General features: G+C 38.9%; 1 long non-coding RNA gene across 1 annotated transcript in view; it reads right to left on the bottom strand.

Annotated features, from left to right (window-relative positions):
• Positions 1-933: 933 nt before the first annotated feature.
• Positions 934-6,090, bottom strand: part of LOC310638335 — a 55,675-nt gene continuing 50,518 nt past the window's right edge. Inside the window, exon 2 of the long non-coding RNA XR_014492093.1 lies at positions 934-3,527. This is a non-coding gene — a long non-coding RNA (uncharacterized lncRNA). The remainder of the gene's footprint in view (positions 3,528-6,090) is intronic.

Below are 6,090 nucleotides of genomic sequence, written 5' to 3'. Positions count from 1 at the left end.
ACCCTTGATGCGTATGATGTAGAGCTGGCCATGCCCACCCAGTAGACCATACGCATTATAGCCACGCCCACCCAGTAGGCCACGCCCACCCAGGCCATACCCACCCGGCCCCCTGAGGGCAACCGCAGTGCTGATGCGGCCCTCAATGAAATTGAGTTTGACACCCCTGAGTTAGAAGGAATGGAACAGGATGGGTGAAGTTGGCTGTGTGGGTTATTGTTTTAAAGCCCTCTTAGCTGCCATTTTTGTAAATGCTGGCTACTTTATGGAAGAAGAAAAAAAATCCTGGTGACTGGAACAGGCTTCTCATTGGCACTAAAGTGTGTGCAAGGGGAAGAGCTTTGCCCCTAAATTGTGATATTATTTAGTCCAAGTAGAGGAGGGACTGATTGCATCTAGGGATCTGCTCTTGTTCCAAAGCTACCATCTTGCAGACATGATAAGAAGCTTCCTTATGTTGTTTTGACTTACTATATCCTCTGTGTTCTTGCCTCCCCTCAAAAAGCTGCAAAAATGTATTGTGGTGCTTTTAAAAATATCTGATGTGATTTTTAAAATTCTGAAGTTTCTTTACAATCATCAATCTGAAGAACCCATCACTATTAGATTACTTTTTAAAAATAATATTTTGGGGGGTTATCTGTTAATTTTAAGCATGGCAGAATTTGCACATTAGTAATTTTTAAAGAAAATTAATGTGACAATTGAAAATATTTTAAAATGGAAGTTTTTCGAACCAGAACTTTTTGTTAGATTTTTACATTTGTATACACATTTACCTCATACATACATTGAATGTTAGTAAGTTTGCTAAATCTCCTAGTTAAAAATAGCCGTTGTACCATTTTACCATTTAAGGATTTATAAATTGGATTCACAATCATACACACACACTACAGCAATATGAAATATAAACTACAATAATCAGTTGGATTATATGAACAGATTTATTAAATATTATTAAGCATTTTACATTTGAAAGTAAGAAGTCAAAGGGATCCTTAAGCTTTAGTTTGTCCAAACCACAGTTTTAATGCAATCAAATAATCGAGTCCTAGTTTTTTATCAGCAAATATTTAAATCACAGTGGACAATTTCACCAAAAGAAAGCCTATTCAACAGTTAAATTCTGTGTATGACTGTTCTGAAATAATTTCAATATTGTAGTGGTAGGGTGGAAGATTCCTATTGGGAGGTAATCATATTTGTTCCTTCAACCATCAAACTGTTGTGATTTCACCATATGCACTTTGGAAACTAAAATATTACATTCAAGTTGATTTTGTAAGAATTTGTAAGATTTTGTTTTCAGGCTATGTGATGAGCTAATTTCTAAATTGGCATTTGTCTTAAGCTAATGAGTATTGGTTTTGGCATTGCTTACAAAGCAACAAAATGAAATACAACAATGGTACGATACATGTGTTCACTACCACCCTTCTTGGACTTGTTTTTTTTTTAAAAAAAAATATGTAGTACTTTCCATTTCTGTTGTGTGTGTTTCTCAGAACTACAGGCCATAGTCCCAAGATCTAGAAAGAAATGGCAACTTTGATCACACATGGATAATCTTTGGAATCTTATTTAGCATCTAGCTAGTTAAACTACATTGTTCAACATAGTTGTTTAGCAGACCTCTTGTGAAACACTTGTGCATGTTCCTCTTGACACTAATTCACCTTTAGCTCTTGACTTGATTCAGTTTTGTTTTATAAGGCAAGAAAATTACAAAAGTTATTTACAATTTCACTTTTTGAAATCAACAAAATATTTTTTAACCTATCAAACATGCACTTATAAAGGCAAAAGAACTGTTGTTCCCTGTATAATGTGTGACATTATTTGCTTTGGGGTCTTGTACATTTTTGCCTTGTATAAATATTTTTACCAGCAGTTTTCTTGCACAATTTTGTTTTTAAACTGACAGAGACAGCATTTATTAGTGGTACCAGTAAACATTCTTAAATCTTAATAAGCAAATCCATGGTGAGTAAGTCTGAATGTCAATATTTAACAGTCATTGCTCAGTGGAAAAATATATTTGAAAGTTTGGAATAATGGAACTTGTTAGCAATGCAGTTTGTACTGTATTTCATTTTGATTGCTGTTATACCACTTTCAGGTTTTTATTTTAAATATGAACTGTTTACAATAAACTGGAACTATTTCCCCTTTCTGGTAGTTATACGTGTTGGGTAGAAACACTGCATTTCTGGTAATTATTAGCATAAAATGTTGGCGATAGCAAGAGCTCATTGATTCTGGGTAAATTTGAACAAGGTTCAATTTGATTACATAGTTGAGTCTGTATAATGTGTGCCTTATCCTCTGCAAATACAAGAAACAAATCAATACAACAATTTTAGTGCAGAGATGTGTTGAAATAAGTCCAAAACACTGATTTCTGCCTATAGTTTTCATATTCTTCCAAGAAAAAATTGATAACTTATGGATTCATTTTATTAAAGGCTGATTGCTGCAAAGCAGGAATGATAGGAAACCCGAACCTGGATTAAATCTGTTGAGATGACAAGTTTGTTTGATTCTCTGTTCCAGCAGATAGCCCTTTACTGTCCCCTAGTGAAACATGTTGGAGTATAGTTGCTTTTAATCATTTTTTTTATATATAAGTCAATAGAATGCAACAAAAGGTTAATGAAATGAGATATAGGGTGCTTCTGCTTTCCTCTTGAGATTGAAGAGTTCATGTAGTGATGGAAAAGATCAGGGAAGGTGTTGCACCATTACACAATTGGTCATTTCTATTCAGTTTCAATTTAGGGATTCCCATAAGAGCCCAGGGTAAAACTATATTGCTGCATAAATATGACCTAAAATGTGATCTGTTCTTCACGCAAGCCCAAAAACTAGGTGAAGAGAACCCTATTAAACAATTCAAAAACATTATAGTTCATGTAAAAGGGACGCGGTGGCTCAGTGGGTTAGGACGCTGAGCTTGTCGATCAGATGGTCGGCAGTTTGGCGGGTCGAATCCCGAGTGCCACGTAGCAGAGTGAGCGCCTGTTACTCCTCCCAGCTTCTGCCAACCTAGCAGTTCGAAAGCACGTAAAAATGCAAGTAGAAAAATAGGGACCACTGTGGTGGGAAGGTAACAGCGCTCCGTGCGCCTTTGGCGTCTAGTCATGCCGGCCACATGACCACAGAGACGTCCTCGGACAAGCTCTGGCTCTTTGGCTTTGAAACGGAGATGAGCACCAGCCCCTAGAGTTGGAAACAACTAGCACGCATGTGCAGGGGAACCTTTACCTATAGTTCATGTATTTGAGGAAAATGATCCAAATCTATGTGTGGCAAAAGTTATGTGAACGTTCGCTTTCAGTAACTGGTGTGCATCCTATAAGTGCAACTAAATATTTCAGATAACTGTTGTCCTGAACATTGACTTGGAGGAAATTTAACCAATTCCTCTTATGGAACAGCTTTAATTCAGGGTTGTGGGCTTCCTTACATGAGTTCCCTGCTTCCTACAACATTTCTATAGGATTAAGGTCATAATAATAATAAACCTTTATTGTCAAAGTACAACGTGTACATTGAGATTAGCTGAGCCTCCCCCCCCCCCGTGCTCTCTCCCCCCAACACACAGTGACAACAAACCCTCCATCCTACCACACCATGTGAACCAACTACACCATACACCGGCCTCCCAAGTCAATTCTGCATAAGTTCACAGATTATATCCCATTTAAAAGCCTAACAGCCCACGGATAAAAGCTACTTTTCAGCCTGTTGGTACGGCTGGCTATACTCCTATATCTCCTACCAGATGGTAGGAGAGTAAAGAGATACCATCCAGGGTGTGAGTCATCCCTGAGAATCTTCCTCACTCTTCCAAGGCAACAAGCTTTGATGGCCCATTCCAAAACATTTTCTTCTTCTTTAATCATTCTTTGATTATATGACATGGATTGTTGTTATGGTGTAAGTCCCATTCTCTGGAGCCCAAAGTTCACTGATAGATATCCTGATATTTTCCTGTAAAATTTGCTGGTACAGTTCAGAATTCATAGTTCTATCAATGTTTTATCAATGGCAAACCATCCTGGTCTGTTATACTGCTACCACATGGACAGCAATGTTCTTTTTGGAAAGTAGTGACTTTCTCCTTGCAATCCTGCCATGCACACCCATGTTCAGTGCTCTTCTGATGATGGTCTCATAGATATTGACATCTAGCAACGCAAGAAAGGCCTTTAATTCCTTAGATGTTATCTTGAAGTTCCTTGAGGCCTCCAATATTACATGCCTTATCCTTGGTATGATCTTAAGTTGATCAGTCACTCCTGGGAAGGGTAACAGTGGTGTTGAATTCTTTCATTTGTACATGATCTGCCTGACAGTGCACTGGTGGAGCCTAACTCTCTGGAAGCAGTTTTGTTAACTCTTCCAGCCTGGTGAGCAACAACTATTTTTAGATGCCAGAAATCTTTTTTAAACTATTACACACTTCCTTATACCTGTGTTGTGAAGATCAGTCTTTGATGGTGAATACCCAGAATTCAGTCCTTTAAATAAGGCAGGACATCACACCTGATTATCATCCTATTCATTGGAACACCTCTTACCGTTTTCCGGCGTATAAGACGACTTTTTAACCCATGAAAATCTTCTCAAAAGTCAGGGGTCGTCTTAAAGGCCAGGTGCTGAAACTTTAGGGACAGGGCTGGCTGGAAAACCTGGAGCGGATCTCCCATTTAGTCTGTGCAGGGAAAGCAGGACCAATTGAAGAAGAAGTTGCAGTCTGTGATTTTTTACAGGCTGGGGTCTGGGCGTCTTTCCTTCTAAAGTTGAAGAGCAGCTGTAGTCTATCCCAACTTGAAAGGCAGGTGGGGAATGCATAGCCAGAGAAGCAGCTTAGCTCTAAGGACACATTTGACTCAGGAACTGGGCAGGCTGGGTGGAAAACCTGGAGCGGATCTCCCATTTGGTCTTTTTTTTAAAAAAAATCCCATTTATATCCCGCCCTTCTCCGAAGACTCAGGGCGGCTTACAATTTAAAGCACAAATCAATGTGCTTAGCAATAGCATTCATTCTATGTATATGCCTGCTTACTAGGGCTTTCACACACCCCCACACCCCCACAAGCAGCATTATTACAAAGTCAGCTTATTGCCCCCAACAACCTGGGTCCTCATTTTACCTACCTCGGAAGGATGGAAGGCTGAGTCAACCGTGAGCCTGGTGGGATGCGAACCTGCATTAATTGCAGGCAGCTGGTGTTACTTAAGGCTCTGCGCAGGGAAAGCTTTAGAGTGAATTAGGAAAAGTGAAAAAGTGAATTAGGAAAATAGGGAACAGTTGCTAGAATTGGGTATGTGTAGTTTAACGAAGAGAAGGGTGAGGGGTGACATGATAGCAGTGATCCAATATCTCAGGGGCTGCACAAAGAAGAGGGAGCCAAGCTATTCTCCAAAGCACCTGAAAGCAGGACAAGAAGCAACGGATGGAAACTAGTCAAGGAGAGAAGCAACCTAGAACTAAGGAGAAACTTCCTGACAGTTAGAACAATTAACCAGTGGAACAACCTGCCTCCAGAAGTGGTGAATGCTCCAACACTGGAAGTTTTTAAGAAGAGACTACTGGACAGCCATTTGTCTGAAATGGTATAGGGTTTCCTGCCTTAGCAGGGGGTTGGACTAGATGACCTCCAAGGTCCCTTCCAACTTCTTCTTCTGATGATTATTATTATTATGATTATTATTAAGTTTAATCCACTTGCACTGTTTTATGTTTACATGTTTGATGACAAACAGCCTTATGCTTATAAGTGACAGTTTTCCTACTAAGTACCTCCATGTCATAAGCATTTGAATTAAAATTACCATATTAAAATCAAATCTGATGTTTTTTAATTTTTATTTGGTGTGCGTTGGAAGAGGGGTAGTCTTATACGGTGAGTATAGCCCAAACCCTATAATTTAACAGGAAATGTAGGGGGTCGTCTTATACGCCATCGTCTTATACGCTGGAAAATACGGTATTTCAAATGAACAGATAATTCCAGACTTTCAGATACACAAAACATACACATATATAAATTTGGATCACTTTCCTCAATGAATAAATGA

This window comes from Vipera ursinii (assembly GCF_947247035.1).
Source record: "Vipera ursinii genome assembly, chromosome: 3".
In the NCBI taxonomy this organism is placed as follows: Eukaryota; Metazoa; Chordata; class Lepidosauria; order Squamata; family Viperidae; genus Vipera; species Vipera ursinii.
This window is presented reverse-complemented; position numbering and strand designations above follow the sequence as displayed.